The sequence below is a fragment of the Sminthopsis crassicaudata genome, chromosome 1, assembly GCF_048593235.1.
Source record: "Sminthopsis crassicaudata isolate SCR6 chromosome 1, ASM4859323v1, whole genome shotgun sequence".
Classification (NCBI taxonomy): Eukaryota; Metazoa; Chordata; class Mammalia; order Dasyuromorphia; family Dasyuridae; genus Sminthopsis; species Sminthopsis crassicaudata.
Window position 1 is genome coordinate 335593532 of NC_133617.1, and position 21758 is coordinate 335615289.

Here is a 21758-nt window from a genome sequence, read left to right on the forward strand (position 1 = left end):
TTTTCCTTTGTCTGATGGTTCTTGAACTTGGCCACTATATTTCTTGGCGTTTTGATTTTAGGGTCCCTTTCAGTAGGTGATCGATGAATTTTCTCAATGTCTATTTTACCCTCTGTTTCCAGAATGTCTGGGCAGTTCTCTTTGATAATTTCCTCGAAAATGGTGTCCAAGCTCTTTTTTTCCTCCCATTTTTCAGGGAGTCCTATTATTCTCAAATTGTCTCTCCTGGATCTGTTTTCCAGGTCTGTTGTCTTTCTGGTAAGGTACTTGACAGTCTTTTCAATTGTTTCATTTCTCTGGTTTTGCTTGACTCCCTCTTGGTTTCTCCTTGAGTCATTCATTTCTACTTGTTCCAGTCTAATTTTCAATGATGTATTTTCTTCACTCACTTTTTTTATATCTCTTTGTAATTGTCCAATTGAGTTTTTATCTTCTATGGAATTTTTTTCCATTTTATCCATTTTATTTTTTAGAGAGCTGATTTCTTTTTCCAGCTCTCTAATCCTGTTTTCCTTGGAGTTGTTTACCTTTTCCAGCTCACTAATCCTGTTTTCCTTGGAGTTGTTTACCTTTTCCAGCTCACTAATCTTGTTTCTCAATGATTTGATTTCTTTATCCATTCTGTCTTTGAATGCATGGGATGACCTCTCCAGGCTCTCTTGCCAGACCTCCCTTTCCTTTTCCCATTTCTCTTCCAGCTCTCTTGTGAGAGCCTTTTTGATTTCCTCTATGAGGTTCTTTTGTATTGAGGAGCAGCTTATATCCCTCCCAGGGGATACATCTGGGGACATTCTGTTCCTAGTCTCTTCAGCATTTGAAGTTTGCTCCCTCTCCACACAGAAGCTGTCAATGGTTAGAGCCCTTTTGAATTTTTTGTTCATTTTGTCAGAGCAGGAATCAAAGAAAACAAACTGACAAGAGAAACAATTGGTCTGTTTTGCGGGGGATGGGGCTGGATGTTATTAATGGGCTTCCTCTACAGACTGGGGGTAGGGCAGCAGAGAGCCACTAACAGAACAGCAATGACTGTACTGAGTCTGCGCTCTGAGGCTCTGAGAACGCACCGAGTCAGTCCAGGTGGGGGTTGGGGTTGGCCGGGCTCTGAGAGATGCTGGCTTTCTGGGGTTTTAATCTTCACCTCGGTGTTTACACCCTCTCCACCGCTCCTGGCTTGCTGCCAAGACGGAGCATCCACACTGGGGCAAAAGCCCTTTCACAGAAACGGCAGAGATCACACCCCTCCCCCTCTGGTCTGAGCTGTGTGAGCTGCCTGTCTTGCTCTGGCTGTCTGCCCTCAGTCTGCGCCCAGTCTGATTGACCCTCCCCCGAACAAACACAGACCTTTTCTGGCGACTTTCAAGGATGTCTTCTCTTGGTAATAATTTGTGGATTTCTTTCTGGGTCAAGCATTAAGTCAGAGGCTTGTCATGAAGTAAGTTCTGAGAGAAAACGAGGAGCTCAAGCAGCTGTCTGCCTCCACGCCGCCATCTTCCACAATACTTTATTTAATCAAATGGAATTTTAAATGAAATTCATCTTTGTCAAACTGTAATTTGGGAACATGGGACTTGAAAAGCCATCATTAACTATGGCATTTATAAAAAAAATTTTTTTTCTATACAATTTCACAAAGCTAGAGAGTTAATGTTAGTAGTCTGCTAGACAACACAGTGGAGTCAAGGAAGTTATAAGCAAATTTGACCTCAGACACTTACTAGCTGTGTGCCACTGGGTACATCACTTAATTTCTGTTTGTCTGAGTTTCCTTCTCTATAGAATAGAGATAAAGAGTACCTACTCCCCAGGATTGTTGTGAGGATCAGATGAGATAATATTTGCAAAAACACTTAGCACGGTACCTGGAGCATGGCTTGGCACAGAAATGCTATAAAAAAGTGATTAATATTAGCTGTAATTGACAAGTTATGGTTAAATATCAGTATAATGCAATATATTTACTGTAAATTGGTATATCTATATTCTTGGTATTACTGTTTCTGTTTTTGTTTTTGTTTTTGTCCTTTTGTTTACTTCTTACTTGCAAGATTCAGATTTCATTGTACTTGGGTCTAGGTCATTATTATATCACTGGTAGTGCTCCTTAGCAGGACTAAACTAAGTTACCATTCTTCAATATAATTCTCCTTACCAACAATGATATTAAACCTGCTCTTGGGTAAATAAAGGGGAAGCCAGGATGCAGCCTGTCATGACAGTCTTTTTCTTCAATAGTTCTTTACTCTTTTATCTAAATGCTGAAGGAGTTTTCTGGAACATTAATGGAGTTCCCTGTTGCTAAGCTCCAAAGGCTATGTCTTTGAAACTGTCTTCCCCACTCAGCATCCTTTCAAATTCATTTAATATGAGGTTTTGGGTGGCTCATTTGCTCAGCAACTAAAATCCTTGATATTCACAAGGTTTCTAAGAGCTCATCTTCATGTTATCCTGCATCTATCCACTCATGTCCCTTTCAAGATCTTTTTCAAAATATCATGTTTCTACGTACGTCTTCTCAGAAAAGTGGAGACCAAGAAATAGATTATTGCATATATTTTCAGATACCCTTTCTAGGTTAATTTGATTATCTTTACCTTTTTTCTCTTATTTACAAAGGTGGTTTCTCTGGAAGTTTATTGAAAATAACTGGTATTAAAAAGACATTAATAACTTGAAAGAAAGTATTTCAACATTTAAATACTGTTGTTCTAATTCTCTGTGTGCAATTCATTCTATCTCTAATAAGGACAATGGGTGTGAGTATCATGAGTAAGGAGCACAGAAACAAAGAAAACTGTGCTTAGTATGTCATACACATGTAATTTAGAAGTGATCTTCATTTAGTCAATGGACAATTTAAGGGTGCATCTTAAATTTTGAGTATTAATGCATGAATTTTTAAAGAATGTAGATTGCTGTTACTATTATTGCCAGTCATGTTTGATTTTTATGGATATTGTTATATAATGTTTAAAGTTTGGTAGAAATCAAGCCTTGGAAAATGATCTTTTGAAGTTTAGACTTCTTTTGCCTTTATGAGCATGATGACTAAATTTTCTATTTGTCAACATCATCCACATTTCAGTCATTCACTAAGCATTCAATATGTCATCTATTTGTGCCAGGTACTATGGTAGGCACTGGGGAAACAATTATAAAAGTGAGATACCAGTTGCCCAAGCTGATGGTATATTGGGATGAGGGGGAAGTTCACAATTCAATATAGTCTCTGACTCTCTCCTACATAATGATTGATTATAAGAAGATGTGGGTCACTAACATAAGGAGGGAATTAGGAAAGTCCCTTGAAGGAGGTGGCATTAGAACTGAGTAGAGGGCCTGGATCTATGATTTCTTTAGAATCAACTACCTTTTTCAATGCAGTTTGCCACAAAATCTTCTACTTCATGCTTTTCAGAATTGCCTAAAACAGTGTTGTCAAACTCAAATAGACATGAGGGACCCTACATAAGGTTCCTTATGAGATGCAAATTGATTTAGAAAGTCAAATAAGCTTACTTTTTTTTTTTTTTTTTTTTTTTTACTAATAAAGTAATACATGTAAATCAGGTAGGAAATACATGTTATTCTGGTTCAGGTATACTTGGAAGTGTTATGAGTCTCACATATTTTGACATCTCTGCCTTAGAGCACTGAGACATTGTTACCTATTCATGATAATATAGCCAATAATAATGAGGAAAAAGCCCCTTAGTCATTATTAGTGGTAGTATGTGCATTATAAAGAGTTTTTAAATCTGGAGTCAGAGGGACTGGGCTTGAACCCTTTTTATTTTGTTTTCTAACTTTGTGACATTAGGTAGGTTCTTTCTTCTCTCTGAACTTTAGGGTGGAAATTGAAGAAGGTACTGGGAGAGATGAACTCAGCAATTCCTTCTAGGTCTAAATCTGTGTAATTTCAATGTAAATTCTGATAGTAGCAAAACTGAGGAAATTTACATCTTCCACATGTTGAATCTGTGCCCTTTCTAATTTGGTTCAGATACAATTCTGATAATTGTGTTTTTTAAAAAATCATTCAAAAGACTAAGCAGAATGGACAGATATAGTTATTACTTGTAAGAAGCCAAAATTGAGTGTTTCCTCCCCTTTAAGAACCCTTGGCCACAATATGAGAGACTATCATAGTGCTGCCTACATATAAACTGTCTTTAGCTGCAGATTAGGATGATAGCAATTAGGCAAGAAGGCTCCTTAAGGAGAATATCTTTAATTCATCCTGCAGATCAGGAACTGAGGCCCAATGAGGTTTGGGGAAGGAGTAAGAGATAACATTTAAACTCAGGTCCCCTGACACCAGAGCCAACTCTCTCCTCTGGATCATGATACTTTTGCATGAATAGCAGCAATAACTGTAATAAAAACAGAAACAACAAACAGCCTCCTAAAAGTTTCCACATTGAAATAGTTTTAATTTGGCATGTTTTTTTAAAAAAAATTTCAGATGTTCTGACTTTAGCAATTTATAAGTATTGTGTTCATGATTTTTGAGACACCTGACACATGTAAGGAAGTTTTACATGGGGGAAAAAAGAGGAAGTAATAGCTTTTTGGTATTTTGCTTGGAATAAGATGAGGGGACATTTTGAAGGTTTAGTTATGTGAACCCACTCTGTGGAATTGGGATGCTTTCTCTCTGTCTCTGTCTCTGAGTCTCTCTGTGTCTTACTTAGTAATTTTCATGGTACTTTTCAATTTTTTTAAAGGTTTTGTGAAACCTAGAGGTTCACCCATTGCTAGATTTCCCCCAACACTTTTTGAATTTTAGTGTTTATTTTTAAAAGCTTTTATGGTACAAGCCTTATGCCTTTGTTATTGCAGCTGGGCCAACTTAGACCTGCTCCTCTTTCCCTCAAGCTTTTTTTGTGGTTTGGAGTCCAGTCAGTCCATGTTAGGTCTGGAATAAAGGAAGGGAGTGTCAATACCATGAAGACATGTGCTTTATGTTATTTCTAAAAGTCAGTCCTTAGTTGTATTTTACCCACTCAGAAATACTTCTCTCTCCCTCCCTTGCCCTCTTCCTCACTCCCTCCTTCCTTCCCTCTCTGTCTCTCTGTTTCTGTCTGTGTCTCTGTATATCTCTATCTCTGTCTCTGCTTCTTTTCTTCCCTTCCTCCCCCCTCCCTTTGTCTTTCTTCCCCTCTCCTTCACTTCCTCCTTTTTTCTTTCCCTTCCCTCTCTTCCCCCCCCCTTTTTTTTTGATCTGTTTATTTCATGAGTTCTGTGGAAGGAAGGAGGTTTTTTTTCTTCTTTTCTTAGCGTATCTTCTAGCTCTTTCTTGTTTTTCCCATCAGCTAGCCAAGTCTTGGATTATCACCTGCACCAATAGCTCAGGGCTTGAAAGTTCACAAGCAATTATTTTCAGCCAGTTGCTGAAAAGAGATTAAACTTGTTAAGAACTCAAATGTGAGTGTGACACACACTCTACTGGCAGGCTGTGTCTGGAACAGAGCAGGCCTTTGTAAAGGCTATGTAGGAAAGAGCTGAACAACACTGAATACTGGAGCTGCTGGGGGGAAAGGCAGCAGGGAACACAGAAAGATTTACTTTAATTAGAATCTGTGCCTAAACCTAAGTACTCTAACTGCAGGCTTCTCTGAGACAAAGACCTGGCTCATGCCATAATTGGCAAACAAAGAATTGGTTCATTTTAAGGACCTCATCGGGGTCTTCCTCTGATGTTTTTTTCTTTTTTTTTTTTTTCAATTTTTTTCCCCTTTGTATTTGAGTTTCTCATGACTCACAGGTAAAATTTATATTGTCACATAGTGAAATAGTTTAATTTTTGCTAGAAATCAAGCCTTAGTAAATGATCTTTTGGATTTCAGGCTTTTGCCTTTATGGATACTCTAAAGTCATCATACCCATAAAGACAATAGGACACTTCTTCCCTAGGAATAGTATTCAAGTTTAGTCAAATTTTAACCATTTCCCTTTCTTTTAATGCAAGGTACTATGTTTTAGTTGTGTTGTTGCCATCTTTTCATTTTTTTCTCTTATCTATTTATAGCTGCTTCATAGAGACGCATTTTCTTATTTTAGCATCCAGAATTCAGAGTTGTTGCTCTTATATGGCCTGGTTTGGCCCTGCAATCAGTCTAGGATTAGTGAATGTTTTCACATTCTCATGCTTGGTTGGGATTTCACATTACTGGATTGTTTAAGGCTGCTTGCTTGTCCTGGCTGGTTAATACTGCTGTCTTGCCAGTTTTAGACCTTTCTGTAGTGGTACACTGACAATATATTAATTAGCTAGGGAAATCCACTAGAGGTGTGGTTAGTCTGAAATAAGCAGATCCTGAGGCACTGAAGAGATTAAACACATACATGAACATGATTCTGAAATCAGAAAAATGAAGATTTCTAGGACATGACTCCTACTTTTAGCTCTTTAATTTAATTTATTAAATGATTTATTAAAATCAGGTTATAACTCATTTTATAGCATTTTAAGATGTATAAAGCATTTTCCCCACAACTCTATCAGCAGGCAGCAGAAGTATCATTACACTAATCATATAGGTTAGGGAATAAAATGTCTGAGAAGTGATGCAACTTGACTATGATAACTTTACTATCTGAGGCAGAATTCAACTCAAATTTCCTAACTACCCATCCAATACTGTCTCAACAAATATCTCTATGCTTCTCCATCTACTTGCAATTCTTTTATGAATGAGCCTGACAATTTTTATCAGAATATTTTGCTTTGAATTTTAGAAAAACACTGCTCATTGTTTCTGTTTTTGTATATAAATGATAGGATAGTCTTTTATCACTATGTCTCAATTGTACTGACAGGTGAAACCTTTTTGTAACTGCATGCTTACCATTGGTAATTTTTTTAACTGCATGTTTACCATTAATAATTTTTAGCATAAAGATTTGATTTGGTCTGGGAAGAAAAAGGGGAGTTAATGTGGAGGAAAACAATTTTTGCATTATTAATTAGAGCACCTTTTATTTCATTGAATACTCTAGTCAGATGTTAAAAACTTTAAGACTAAAGTGGGAAATGAGCAGTACAAAGAACAGATGAAACAACAAAAGAAGCTTGTTTAAACTCATTACTTTTCCTATAGTTTAATTTTATGACTTGTTTTTATTTCTTTTTTGTTAAAAATAATTTTCTTTTGTTATGTTAAAGAATTTGATATCAAAAAGGTAATTTAGTAGCTATAACATCAAGTTAGAGCAAGATATTCCCCCTGAAACTAAAAGTTAAAACTCTAAAGTGGTGGTGGTACCAAGAGAATGCTTTTTTCTATATTCCTTTCATATATATATATATGAAAGAGCAAGAGTATACACCCATTGCAACCCCACACACTCCATTCAATACACACACACACACACACACACACACACACACACACACACACACAAGCAAGGAAATGAACTTTCTAATCCAGGACATAATAGATGATAAACATTTCAAGAAGGGCCATAGATGACTTGTGCTGATATTTAGCAGTTCAAGTTAATAGCTTCAGTCTTCAAGAATATTATCACAAGTGTAATAAGTGGTTTTCAAGTCTTCAGCTCTCAATCATTCTTTATATCTAAAGGGAAGGGATTAGAAACTAACTCAGAAAACCAGAGTCTGATTCACCTTATGAAATGAGTAGAAAAGAACCCTATTAGCAGAAACCAAAGCCTCCAAGTCACCCTATGATTATAGGGTTATATAGGGTCATATAACTAGTCATCTTTACTTGCTGTGTCCTAATTTTTTTTTTTGGAACTGCAATTATCAGAAGGTTGATTTTTACTTCTTTTTATCCCTGATGAATTCTCGGTCCATCTTAGCTAGTGCCAAACATTTGGTTCTCAAACATTGCCAAACATTGCAGTACCAAATCCTTATTAAACTAGGAGCCAGGAGATTTCTTTTTTAGTTTGTAGTTAGTGAATACAGTGGACTCTATGATCCTTTGATATCTTTCCTCTTCCCTCTCTCGTTCTCTGCCCTCAAACTAAATGCCCTTAGCTAACATTCTCCCTGTCACTTTAGTTCAGCTAAAAATTCCTAGACACAACCTCAGTCTTTTCACAAAGGGTGCCTTTTCCTGCTATCACATGGCTAAGTGGCAGATGTTAGATCAGAATATAGGTCTTTTGACTTCCAGTCCAGTTTACTATCTGCTTGACTATGGATTAGATAGTCATAATATTTTCCATCCTTGATAATATATACATTTTTATTTCTAGTTATAATTAGCTGTCTATGGTAAAATTTGAGTTCAAATTGTAGTTTTGTGAACAGGAAAGTTTTTTTCTCTGACTATAGCTATTTTGAAATTATTACAACTAATTATGATAATTTTCACTTTTTTAGATCATCTAAGAGAGAGGTCTATAAATTTTGAATGATCATTGATAGTTATCCAGTGAATAGATAGGTAATATAATATAAATTTACTTTTATAATCTATTAACATACAGGTTTAAGTGAAAACAAATAATATTTCAGTTTCTTTGATTTGAAATCATGATTTTGCATTGCCCATTTTGAGGGAAAGAGGGAGGTGAGTTGCAGTAGGGCTGAGCATCAGAGGCAAGAGAATTTTTTTCCTTTTTTTTTTTTTAAAGGTTTGTTCATTCCATAAGGCTAGATGGTGTCACTACATGGTTCTTCTTTACATTGTTTTTCCTCAGAAATTCAGAATTAGCCTTCTCATTAATCTAATAGAAATAATTAGAGGCATTATAAAAGTAAACCTAGAATGGAATGCATTTACTCTGTGTGTGTGTGTGTGTGTGTGTGTGTGTGTGTGTGTGTGTGTGTGTGTGTGTGTGTTATTGTCAGTATTATTGTTGTTGTGGGTCAGCATTTCTGTAATACAACTTGGGAATCTAAGGTAGTTGTCTTTTAACTGGGTGCTAACTGTCCTTTTGTTGACATCCAATGGACAGCTTTAGCATTTTAGTGTTTCTTTCTGTGTGGAAGTCAACCACTCACTGACAGCAATGTGCTGTTGAAGCAAATTGAAATTGAAGAGAAGGGGCTCCCTTTGGTGATTTCATTGCAAATGAAGATGTCACCAGGGCACTGACAGTTTCCAGACTAAATGTCCTTGAGGGAACAGTGTTATGTCATTTTAACTTGGCTGCCCTTCCATTCTGTATAGAGCTCCCTTGCAGCATCAAGTATCACAGTGGAGAAAGCTAGTGCCTGGTTTTGTAGAATGATTATAATGAAACTAGAAAAAACAACTCATAAAGGGAAGATGGTGAAAAGATGACCAAATAAATGAACCATGTTCCTTTGAAGAGTTCATACTATGAAGATAGCAAAATTAAATAGATGTCTGGTTAAAACTGGTTAGTTATTTTGTGATTTCTTTCCTATGAATTCTTTTTGATTTCATTTCTGGTGGGTTCTGTTGGAGCTTCCATTTCTATTTGTCTTCTCCAGCTTACCAGGGAAACTGTTCCTGTGACACATTTGCAAAGGGAATTCATCATCTGCCACCTATAACCAACTCCTGCTAAGTGGGTGAATGAATTTCACATCTCTAAAGGTGTCACCCTGGGGAGCTGTCCTGTCAGCAATCATGTTAGCAGGAGAAAACATCTCATCAACTCTAATTCTTTTTTATTAGTTTTCTCTCTCTCTCTCTCTCTTTTTTTTTTTTTTGTTTGTTTTTAGTTCACATGCTCTTTCTTATGATTGATTTCAACTTTGTAATCTGTTGATAAAACACCCCCGGGCACCCTTGAATGTAATTGGGAGCCAACTAATCCAAGGGAGATTATATCTCTATCAAGAAATGGTAATAAATCCCATATTATTGTCTTTAATTTCTCTTTGGCGGTTTAGTTTATGAATCTCTGAGGTAAGCAGCTGTCACAGAGATTTCATGCCACTTTTCTTATTTACAGCTGTTATACAACATTTGGAAATGAGGTATGAATTGGAATATTGTCTGCAAATGATGAATAGTGGTGTCCCCAGTGCAATTTGAAGCATGTGATAGTAATGGTAAACAAGGACAAAACATTGCATTCCAAATACAATAACTAGTCTCCTGTCCCTTTTGCCTGCAGCTTTCCATGTCAATGCCGTTTTTGTTTATTTGATTTCCCTAGTGTTTGTAATTACTGATGCATTTAAGATACCATCAATGAATTGAGAGATTTCTTCCCCAGATTGTGCTTATATGTTTGAAAGCCTAAATTTTATTATTGTACAATTTAAGGAGTTTCCAGGAGCCTGCTAGGAGAGGAATAACATAAAAAAAGTTAGAATAGAAAAGAAAAATGTGTTTTCAGCAACCCAGAGATCAAAACATGCTAGTGCAATGAACAATGTTTTATGTTCTTATAAATTCTGTTTCTTGTATACATTGTGGTTTACTTTTCATATAGTAAATGAAGTCACAGAGTACCTTTCATACAAACTATGGTAAAATTAATGATTTGATTGAGTTCATAACATAGATCTGAACAAATTATATATTAATAATAGAGAAGTAGTAGAAATATTTTCAAGGACTAGAAAAAGGAATAAAGGACATTCTATAATTTAAAAAAACACAATAAAATCAAATGATAATATAATGTATACATTGAATACAAGTATAAAGTATCATCAGAAAGGATTTATTTTCTAAGCAAGGACATGGGTTAAGACAAAAATAACATGTTTATAAAATTTACAGATGATATCAGACAAGCAAGAGATAGGAAACACTCTGGGTGGCAATGAAACTTCAGAGATCCAGGGACACTAGGATATTAAGCTGATTAAATTTTGTAGAAATAAATAAAAAAGTCTTAAATTAATTGAATTAATACAAATTAGGAGGAGGTATAATAAACAAGAACTTTATCTGGAAATAATTTGGGATTCTTAGTGACCCAGTGACCTTAATATAAACCAATAGTGTGATATAGTAACTAATAACAATAACAATAATAATTCCAATAGCTCCTTGATATATGTGTGGTTGCTATTATATTTATAATAGATCAATTATATTAGGAGAGACATTGCTATTATTCAATCATTTCAGTGCTCTTTGTGGTTTTCTTGGCAAAGATACTGGAGTCATTTGCCAGTTCCTTCTCCAGCTCATTTTACAAATGGGAAAACTGAACCAAGCAGGGTTGAGTTACTCAAGGTCCCACTGCTAGTAAGTGTCTGACGCCAGATTTGAGTCAGTCCAGGTCACTCCTTTGTGTCATCTAACTGCTCAGGAAAGGTATATTTTCCAGAAATGAGATATTTGTCCCTTTATTGGAAGAAGTTAGATGGTTCAGTGCATAGAGCATGAGACCTGGCCACTGGACAGTTTATGTCCTAATCCTGAAGAGGGACAATGCCAAGGAGTGTTCAAATTACCAAACAGTTGTGCTTATTTCACTTCCCCAGGTTTTGACTAAGATTTTTGCAATTTAGGCTTCAATTTATATGAACAGAAATTAGGCTTTAGTAAATGGGAATTAAAAATTACTGAAAGAGAAGAGTAGGAGCAAGCTGATTTTCTAAGAAGCAGAGGAACTGGAGACCAAATTGTCAACATTCTCTGGTTTCTCTGTAAATTTAGTTTCTTTGTAAACTAAGGGACTTCCAGATTTTTTTTTAAAGTCTACTTCTTCATTGATTACACTAAAGCCTGTTATTGAATGGATCACAACAAAATGTTTCAAGTCCTAGAAGTGATGGGAGTACCAGATCATCTTATTTGTCTCCTGAAGAACCTATATGTGGGCCAAGAAGCAATAATTGGAACCAAAATTGAAATAACTGATTTGGTGTAAGTTTGGAAAAAGGATTATGATAAGGTTGTGTTTTGTCACTTCATTTGTTTAACTTAAATGCAGAGTATATAAAGTAAAATACCAAGCTCTATGAATAAAGAGCTAGAATTAAAGTTGTTAGGAGAAATAAACCAACTCAGATATGCAAATGATAGCATTCAGATGGCAGAAAGTAAAGAGGAATTAAGAAGCCTTTTGATAAGAGTGAAAGAGGAGTATGTAAATACTAGACAGCATAATAAAAAATCTAGACAGCATATTAAAAAGCAGAAACATCACCTTGACAACCAATGTCGATTTGGTCAAAGCTATGCTTTTTCCCCCCAGTAGCAATGTATGACTGTGAGAGTTGGACTTTTGAAAGCTAAATGCTGCAGAATCAATGTTTACAAATTGTATTGTAGATGACTTTTACGATTTTCTTGGACAGCAAGCAGATCAAATCAGTCAATATTCAAAATAAATAATTCAGACTATTCATTGGAATGTCAAATGCTGAAGTTGAAGTTTAAATACTTGTTCACTTAGTGAGAAGATGAAAGTCATTGGAAAAGATCCTGATGTTTGGAAACATGGCAGGCAAAAGGAAAAATAGATAGCAGAGGATGAGATGGATAGTGTCATGGAAACAATGAACATGAACTTGGACAGATTTCAGGAGATAGTGGAGGATAGAAGGGTTTGGCATGCTTTAGTCCATGGGATCACATAGAGTAGGACAAACTGAAGAAAAACAACAAAAGTCCTTGTACTTTAATCTGATTAGGTCATATGTAGAAAATTTAGTTTAAGGGACCTCATTTTCAGAGGACATTTATGAGGCAAAGAGGGTCTAGAGGAGAAAAACCAGGGGCTGTAGTTCATGATACATTAAACTCAGTTCAAGGAAGAGGGACTGTGAAACTATAAAAATAAGACAGTAGATGAGGACATAAATTTTGTTTTTAAGTATGCTAAGAAACATCATATGGAAGAAAGATTGTATTCAATTTATTTGACTTAGTGGGCAGAATCAGGAGCAATTATTGGGAGATGCAGAGAAAAATTTAGGTGTGAGGTAATAAAATTCTTTAAAAAATTAGAGCTATCTATAAGTACAATAGGTTTCCTTGGAAATTAACAGGTGCTCTGTAATTGAAGATTTATAAGCAAAGGCTGGTTATATATTGAAGGAATTGTTTTTCAGCTAGAAATACTATATAGTCACTAAAATCTCTTTCCTCTTAATTCCTGTAATTTTTGTATTTCTACAAACATTGAAGTAGTAGAAGTATTTCTATTTTGTTCTTTTTGTTCAATTCATTAAATTCATAAAAATTTCATTAAAATATTCTAATGGGATAATAAACTGTAATTGATTGATTGATTTACTTGCTTATTTATTTATTTTTTGCTGAGGCAATTGGGGTTAAGTGACTTGCCTAGACAGATTTGGAATAAGGAACTCCTGACTTCAGGGCTGGTCTCTAGCCATTGTACCACTTAGCTGCCCCCAAACTATAATTCTTTAAGAATATTTGAGAATTAAAAATGATTTTTCTTTACTTAAGTTCAACTTAAGGTATAATTTAAGATAACATTGTAATGATATAGAGCTTCATCACCTCTCACCTGAACTATTGTCACAGCCCCATAATTAATCTTTCTGCTCTGTCACATGGCTACTTAATTTTTTTTTTTTTTTTTTTTTTTTTTTTTTGCTGAGGCAATTGGGGTTAAGTGACTTGCCTAGGGTTACACAATCAGGAAGTGTTAAGTGTTTGAGGTCACATTTGAATTCAGGTCCTCTTGACTTCAAGGCCAGTGCTCTATCCACTGCACCACCTAGCTGCCCCCAAATTAATATTCTTAAACTAAAAGTATGAAAATCTTTCCTCCTCCCCCTTTTCCATGAGAAGCTATGATGGCAGTTTCCTTTTCTTCCTGGGAAAAACTATAAACTCCTTTGTTTAACATTTAAAGCCAGTAGCATTCTGATTCCAACCTATCTTTGTGGACTGACTGCACATTGTGCCCTATCAATCACACTATGTAGGATCTGAATGGACCCACTTTTGCACTTTACAGTTGGTGGTCCAACTCTCACCAGCCATATTATAAATAACTAGTCAGAAATAGAATACAAAAGTTCAACTAAAGGGCTCTTTAAAATATTCAATGAGGTTTTGGAAGATAGAGTAATTAATTCCAGGTGGAAGATCAGATAGGGCTTCATGGAATGTATAGTATTTGAGCAGTATCTCAAAAATCATCTAGTGAGAGGGAATAGAAGAATGGTGGGAAAAAAAGAACCCAATTTTTCTATACTTAGATTGGGGAAGAAAATGTATCAATCAGGAAACAAATGAAACCATCTGACATGGTGTGAAAGTAGATTGGGGACAAGTACTATACTATGTAGCTTGTTTGGATCAGAAGCCATGTGTCCTTGACTTGTTACAGGGTACCTATAGTGAGCAGATCTCCTTTTGACTAAAGAGACTGAACAGTTAAGTATGGCATTTCAACTAATCACAGGCAGTTGAAGTTACTTATTTTAACTACTAGTGAAAACATAGTAGGGCTTCTTTTGTGAGATATTTGAGTACAATACACATATGTTGAAATAGATTACATTTTTTTTTGCCAAATACAAAGGAAGAAAAAAATTCCTAAACAAAACCTTACCAAATAATACCTCCCCTTTAAAAACCAATCAAATCAAAACAAAACAAAATTGTTTTCTCACACGTGTAAGATGTTCTAAATATAGAAACATTTATAAGAAGGTAAAAAACCCATCTGATCTATTGTACTGAACTTGTACTTATTTCTTTTGTTTTTAAAGTAATAATATCTGACATGTATACAGAATTGTCTCTATACTATATATAGTGCCAGTCATTTTATAATGATCTTATATGATCTTCACAACAATTCTTCAAGGTAGATATTGTTATCATCCCTACAGGAACCTGAGGCAAACCGATTGAAAGAGTTTTATAACTAGTTAGGTGTGCATACATATATGTGTGTATAAATAGAAGTACATGCAGAAATATATATGCAAATATATGTATATAATAAGAATGTGTGGAGTTGTGGCAGCTGAGTGGCATAGCTTATGGAACATTAGAGTTGGAGTCAAAAAGACCTGATTTCAAATTGGTTCTCAGTCACTTTTTAGCGGTAGGACTTTGGACAAATTTCTGTTTGCCTCATCTATAAAATGAGGATCATAATATTACCTATCACCCAGGATTGTGAGGATCTAATGCAGTATTTGACAAACACTTAGCTCAATGTCTGGTAGGTGCTACATAAATATTTATTATTATTACTAGTTGTAGAAAGAGCACTAGAAGTGGAAAAGGTATGTATAAGAATTACTTCCTTTGTGATCTTTCTAATAATTTAGCTCCTCTAAGCCTCAGTTTTGTCTTTGCAAAATGAGGCAGTTGAAGAAAATGATATCTAAGGTTCCTTTCTCTACCTAACACTGTGATTTTCCTTAATTATGAACTTTCTGAAAGGATATAAATGAATTTTATCAATTGAATCCAGAAAACAGAATGTTCTAGTTTGTCCTGAGTCCAACCAGAATTTGTTTGGATCAAGCAATCATATCATGCTTGTATGAGATTTAAAAGTGTATTGATGTGGGATAAACAGAGCCCCTCTTAACTGAATGTTTCTATACAAACCAACAACTTTGTGTGGCTCATCTGCTAACTCCTTTACTCAGATTCAAGGTAATATTTCAGACACAAAACTTTCTTTTTTGTCCTTTTTTGGGGGATTAGATGAGTAAATAGCTAACTAATCTTTTTTGAGACAGAATTTACTAGTGCTTGAGCCAGTTACCTTATGAGTTATTTGTAAACTGTACAATACTTTTCTGGGAACAAGATGGCACAGTGGACAGAACACTGGCCCTGCAATTAAGAATAACTGAATTCAAAATACTGAATCATCCAATTACTAGCTATTTGACAAATCAATTAACTTCTGTATCACTTTCCTTAATTGTAACACTAGTAGCCACCTCCCAGGATTGTTGTGAAGAGAAATATTTGTAAAGATAATATTTGTAGAGCCCTTAACACAGTGCCTGGCACATGGTAACAGCTTATAAGTGTTATTTCCTTTCCTTTCTGATCTGCTCAATGCATTACTTAGTCCTAGCATCTTAAGAGGTCTTCCCTTTGTTCCAGTTTTCTCTGGGATTGTTGCTGTGCCATTTATAGCTTCAAGCTTTTTCTGAGTGAAACTTTCCCCTAACCCCATAAAATTGCCAAAAGACTTGAGTAAAAGACACATTCTCCTCCAAACTGAATTAGCAAATAAAGCTATCAAATCTTTAGTAAGATTGATTCTGTTTTCTTTGACTTTCTCTTTAGATCTTCCCAATTGTGTATTCTTTGGATTTAGCACTGATCTTTAGCTAGGGCTTAGTAATATCAAGGATTCCTTGCATCTGCAAGCTACTGCTTAGATGGTGAGCCTTGTTGGTCATGTTCTTCAGAAATAGCCAGACTAGACGGGCCAAATTTGTCAAAGGACTTTAGACAGGCTTCTCTTTTGGGGGGCAGAGTTTTTAGTTTACAAAGAATGGATCAATTTAGCTGTCAGAATGAAAGCTAAGTAACCAATTGCCCATGCAAATTAGCTAATTGTGGAAGCACTTCAAAATTGCTCACATGAAAAGGAAGTCTGCCCTTTGAAAAAATTGGCACATGAGGCTGAAGCAAGAAAGTGCTCTCTATTCAGGGACCTTCTCTATCCTTAGAGAGCATTAGGGAACTCTTCAGTTTTTGCTTGGTTTGGGACACTTGTTAAATTTTAAACAAGAATCATTTGTTATAAATATTTTCTGGGTCCCCAATTAAGAAAGTATTTTATTGTCTCCTCTGATAGTAATCCAACAGGAAGCAGTTTCAGTCTATCTATATTCATATTACTGAGGTTAAAAAAAAATTAGTTTTAGGAGCAGCAATTAGTAATAGCGTAAGTTCTTACAATACTACCACAATACAAAGAATAAGCTTAAAGACACTATTTTTTCTCTCTCAAATTGTTAGACTCAGAGTTAATAAATGCTTTGAAAAACAAAATCCTTAATTTCCTTTTTTCCTTTTTTTCCAGCCCTGAGCTTCATTTAACATTTCCAAACTGTCATCTAACATAATGACTTCTTATTAAATAGAAGAGTTAAAGAACTGCCTCTAGTTTTCCAGGGTAATGAAGGACAGTAATTTCTACTTTTTATTCATTGCAGAAATGGTTTTCAAAAGACCTGCCGCATCAATTGTGAGAGATAGGACACTAAGTATTTAACTTTAAACATATCCTTTCCTGAGACCGTGTTTAGAAGCCCCTCAAATTATTCATCAGGCCACTCAATCTTTTTTGTAGTTGAATCATTTATCGGCTCCCTCCTAGGAATAGATTCCCTCAAAAGGTATCCTAAGGATGGCTAATCCTTTGCATGAAAGAATGATAAAAATGGATTCTTGACTAATATAAATATGTGTTCATTGTCATGTGTCCTCAGTTCTTTTTCTGAAAAGATATAATGATTTATTGATCTGTATTATTTCTCCAAGGACATAATGGTAAATATTCAACAAGATACTTTATAGAAAGGTATTAATGTAAAACATTGTTATTAATTCATTCAACAAACATTTGTTAAATTGATTACTGTACATTAATTTTTTAAAAATTGAATTATAAATCAAATTTCTGTTCTGTGGTAAATTTTGAAAATACTTTCCTTATGATAATACTTTAATTTAGACAATGATAATAGCGATGGTTGACACATATAGTATTTTAAAATTTGAAAAACATTTTGTATATCTAGTAGCAGGATGTGATTCCTAACTTTGTACCATATGTTGATATAATCATACAAAGCAAAGAACAGATAATGAGTTCATAAAGTATTAATATTCTAATGAAATACAAAGACATGTGCCTCCTTATCCCTTTACAAAATATGAAAGAATTATCTAATTGAATTGCAATAGCAATTGACCATTGGGCACAGTTTGGCCACACCCTTGGAAATCTTAAAAACAAAACAAAACAAGTATGCAGGACCTTTAGAAGGCTGGACAAATTGAAAGTCCAAGTATCAGTTGATTGTATTGGGAACAGAGACTCATATATAGAGAGGGCTAATGTTCTGGGCAGAAAGCAAATTTAGAGAACTTGACTTCTAGAAGGTGGAAATCAAAGATTCAAAAAAGAATAGGCAATTGATAATTGAACAGTGTGAAGACCAGACTCAATGAGTCTAGCAATATAATTTCCTCAGCAAAGACACCACCAACAAAGGATATGAACAGACATTTCTCAGATTAAGAATTTGAAACTATTTCTAGCCATGTGAAAAGATGTTCCAAGTAATTATTAATCAGAGAAATGCAAATTAAGACAACTCTGAGATGCCACTACATACCTGTGAGATTGGCTAAGATGACAGGAAAAAATAATGATGAATGTTGGAGGGGATGCAGGAAAACTGGAACACTGATGCATTGTTGGTGGAGTTGTGAAAAAATCCAATCATTCTGGAGAGCAATCTGGAATTATGCCCAAAAAGTTATCAAGTTGTGCATACCCTTTGATCCAGCAATGTTACTACTGGGCTTATATCCCAAAGAGATATTAAAGAAGGGAAAGGGACCTGTATGTGCAAGAATGTTTGTGGCTGCCCTCTTTATGGTGGCCATAAACTGGAAACTATGTGGATGCCCATCAATGGAGAATGGCTGAATAAATTGTGGTATATGAATATTATGGAATATTATTGTTCTGTAAGAAATGACCAACAGGATGATTTCAGAAAGGCCTGGAGAGACTTACATGAACTGATGCTAAATGGAATGAGCAGGACCAGGAGTTAATTATATACTACAACAACAATATTATATGATGATCAATTCTGATAGATATGGATATCTTCAACAATGAGATGAACCAAATCAGTTCCAATAGAGCAGTAATGAACCGAACCAGCTACATCCAGGGAAAGAACTCTGGGAGTTGACTATGAACCACTACATAGAATTCCCAATCTCTCTATTTTTGTCCACATGCATTTTGGATTTCCTTCACAGGCTAATTGTACACTATTTCAAAGTTCGATTCTTTTTGTACAGCAAAACAACTGTTTGGACAAGCATACATTATATTGTACTTAATTTATACTTTAACATATTTAACATGTATTGGTCAACCTGCCATCTGGGGGGGGGGAAGGAAGGGGAAAAATTGGAACAAAAGGTTTGGCAATTGTCAATGTTGTAAAATTACCCATGCATATATCTGGTAAATAAAAAACTATAATTAAATTTAAAAAAAAAAGACACCACCAAGAAAGAGTTGAAAGTTGAGGATTCTAAGAGGTAAGAAAAAACATAGGTCCTATTAGTACCAGAGACACAAGTTATCTTAGCTACTTGAGTTCCTTATTTGTTGACTTTATCACTTATGCATTTTGTCTGCTCTTACTCTAACATTGTGTTTATTTGTGGGAGTGTGTTGCTCCAAGTTTATTGGAGGGGGAAGGGGATGTTTTATAACTATTATTCTTATTATACCATCTTAATAAATGAGTTTAATTTTAATTAAATGTGTCTGTTGACACAATTGATTAATTCTTAAATGTAATCTCCCTGTCCAACAAATTATAATTTTAGTAGTGTGAAATCATAGAGCATTCTAGATAGAACCTTGAGTGTAGCTGTTCTTCCAGGGGATCTAAACTGTCTGCCAAAATTTTGAGGAATAGCTCCTGAGGAGATATTTACACAAGCTTAAACTTAAATTATTAACAGTGGAATTAATGGACTTGAGGAGGTTAAAGGTTTTGTCCATGATTGTACAACTGATAAGTGTTAGGATTGGACCAAGCTCAGGTCTTTTGACTCCCGATTCAATACTCTGTTATCTCATGGAGTTTATAGTCAATTAACGAAATTCATAGAAACAGAATAGTGTCTAAACTAACTAGAATGGCTCTGAGAAAGGATAGCCATAAGGAATAAAATCCTGTATGGCAGAGACTGAATCCTATATTTTTCAAGTATGAACACAGTACAAGCAATAGCTGGCCACTTGTGAGGTCCTTTTTTGTGATTGAAGGAAATGCTGGATGCTATCCTAACCTTATAGTTACTTTTATAATAGATACTGTATCATGTATATGTATCATGTAATTTTGTAATAACATCTTTTGTGGAACAGGTTAAATGTTATGAAGACTGGATGGAACAGTTAATTTTCCAGGTTAAGTTCTTTATTACCTTTAAAAAAATTCAAAGGAAGGGAAGAAGAAAAAATATACTAGAAACAAAATAAAACAAAACATTACTTGAAGGCAGAAGTTCTAGCTCTGTAACTTATGGACTGATTGAGTATTTATAAGGACTCTGGCAAATGCAGTTTCCTCCTCAGGAGCTGCAGCTCACAGAAGGATGCTCCATCTATCACCCTCTCCTTCTTCCTGTCTAGAAAAATGGCTATAGTCTATGAAACCAAAAGTAGATGAAAGTCAGTTATCCTTGTTCCTAAATGATTCTTCTATAACCTTGATAATCAAAACAAAATTTCAGCATCTTAGGATAGTAATAATCAAAGCTTAGACTTTCTCACTGTGTCATAGTCAAAGAACTAGTCCCTCAAAGTGAGCTCATTTTTTCAATCTGTCTTTTATGTAGAGTAGATATAGTCCCTTGTTTAAATATTTGGGCAGCATTAAGGACAAACTGCTGAAGCCAGTACGTGGAACAAAGTGACACACTCATAAAAATTGGTATAGCTGTTGAATAACACATTTTCCAAATTGCATTTTGTTTGGGCATTACAGCTTCAGCTTACCATTATATGACTTTCTTCCATATAATGAGACTCTTTCATCACCTCAGGCTATTTATATATTATTCTGTTTTGTTTACCTCTTCAAATTATTTTCTTGTGACTTGTCAAAAAACATACCTTTTTCTATTCCTCCAGCACAAAAGCTGAAGGGTAACACTGGGGTTAAAAATGGTTTGTGTTATTAGGGAAGGGAAATTGTCAGCTCTTATCATCTCCAGGGTTACTTCTTTTCCTTATTTGGCAGACATGAATTTATTTATTTCTATATTTTCACTTATCTGAGCTTTCTTAGATACTTGAAGTACTTTTGTAAACATGCTTCTGAAATCACAAAATTGTCTACTTCTTTCCCTTTGATTCCACGCTTCAAAGGCTGTCTTGGATCTAAATGCCCTGGCTGTTTTTTTCTACTCTGACTCATTTTTTCCCCCATCTCATTTCTTTCCTCTATTTCTCTTTTCTTTCTATTCTGTTTTTTTTTATTCTAATCCCTCACATTCTTTTTACCTTAACTCTTTACCCCCTTTTCCCAAGTAATTTAGAAGATGTTAAAATAAATTATTATATTCCATAACAGAAGAAAGTATGGATTTCTTCAGCTATATTCATCCTATAGTAGAAGTGAATGAGATTAATATATTTGAAATATATTCAACCTTAGACATATCTGTTTGGAAAGGGTGATTACTTACCATAGGTGAGCAAATTTGGTTAAGAGATAATCAAATTAGAGAAGATATAGAAAAGAAAGATTTACACAGGTATTTATGATTAGAAGATAATTCCTCTTTTCTAGATCTCTTTCCTCTGTGTGGTATCCAGTAAATGATCTAGTCCTCCTCATTCTAATATATTTATTCCTCAGTTTTTCACTGTTTTTCTGCTCCTGTTAACCTCTTTTCCAAAATACCAATCATTTCAATCATTTCTTGTACATGCTAGTGTTTGTGCTATATTGAACATATCTTTGCCAAATTGAATGTCTGCCCTGATAAAGTATTACCAATATCTGTAATTTTCTCTTAAAATCTACCTTAGAATAAGTACCCTCCTTGTGCTACTTTTTATCCATAAATATCTAGATATGTTTGTTGTGTGACCTAAGC

At 34.9% G+C, this 21758-nt stretch overlaps 1 protein-coding gene and 1 long non-coding RNA gene across 4 annotated transcripts in view; one reads left to right on the plus strand and one right to left on the minus strand.

Moving 5' to 3' along the window:
• SEMA5A (semaphorin 5A) overlaps positions 1–21758 on the plus strand; it is a 623550-nt gene that overhangs the window by 97288 nt on the left and 504504 nt on the right. The window lies entirely within an intron of this gene.
• Positions 1–21758, minus strand: part of LOC141549530 (uncharacterized) — a 165439-nt gene that overhangs the window by 50940 nt on the left and 92741 nt on the right. The window lies entirely within an intron of this gene.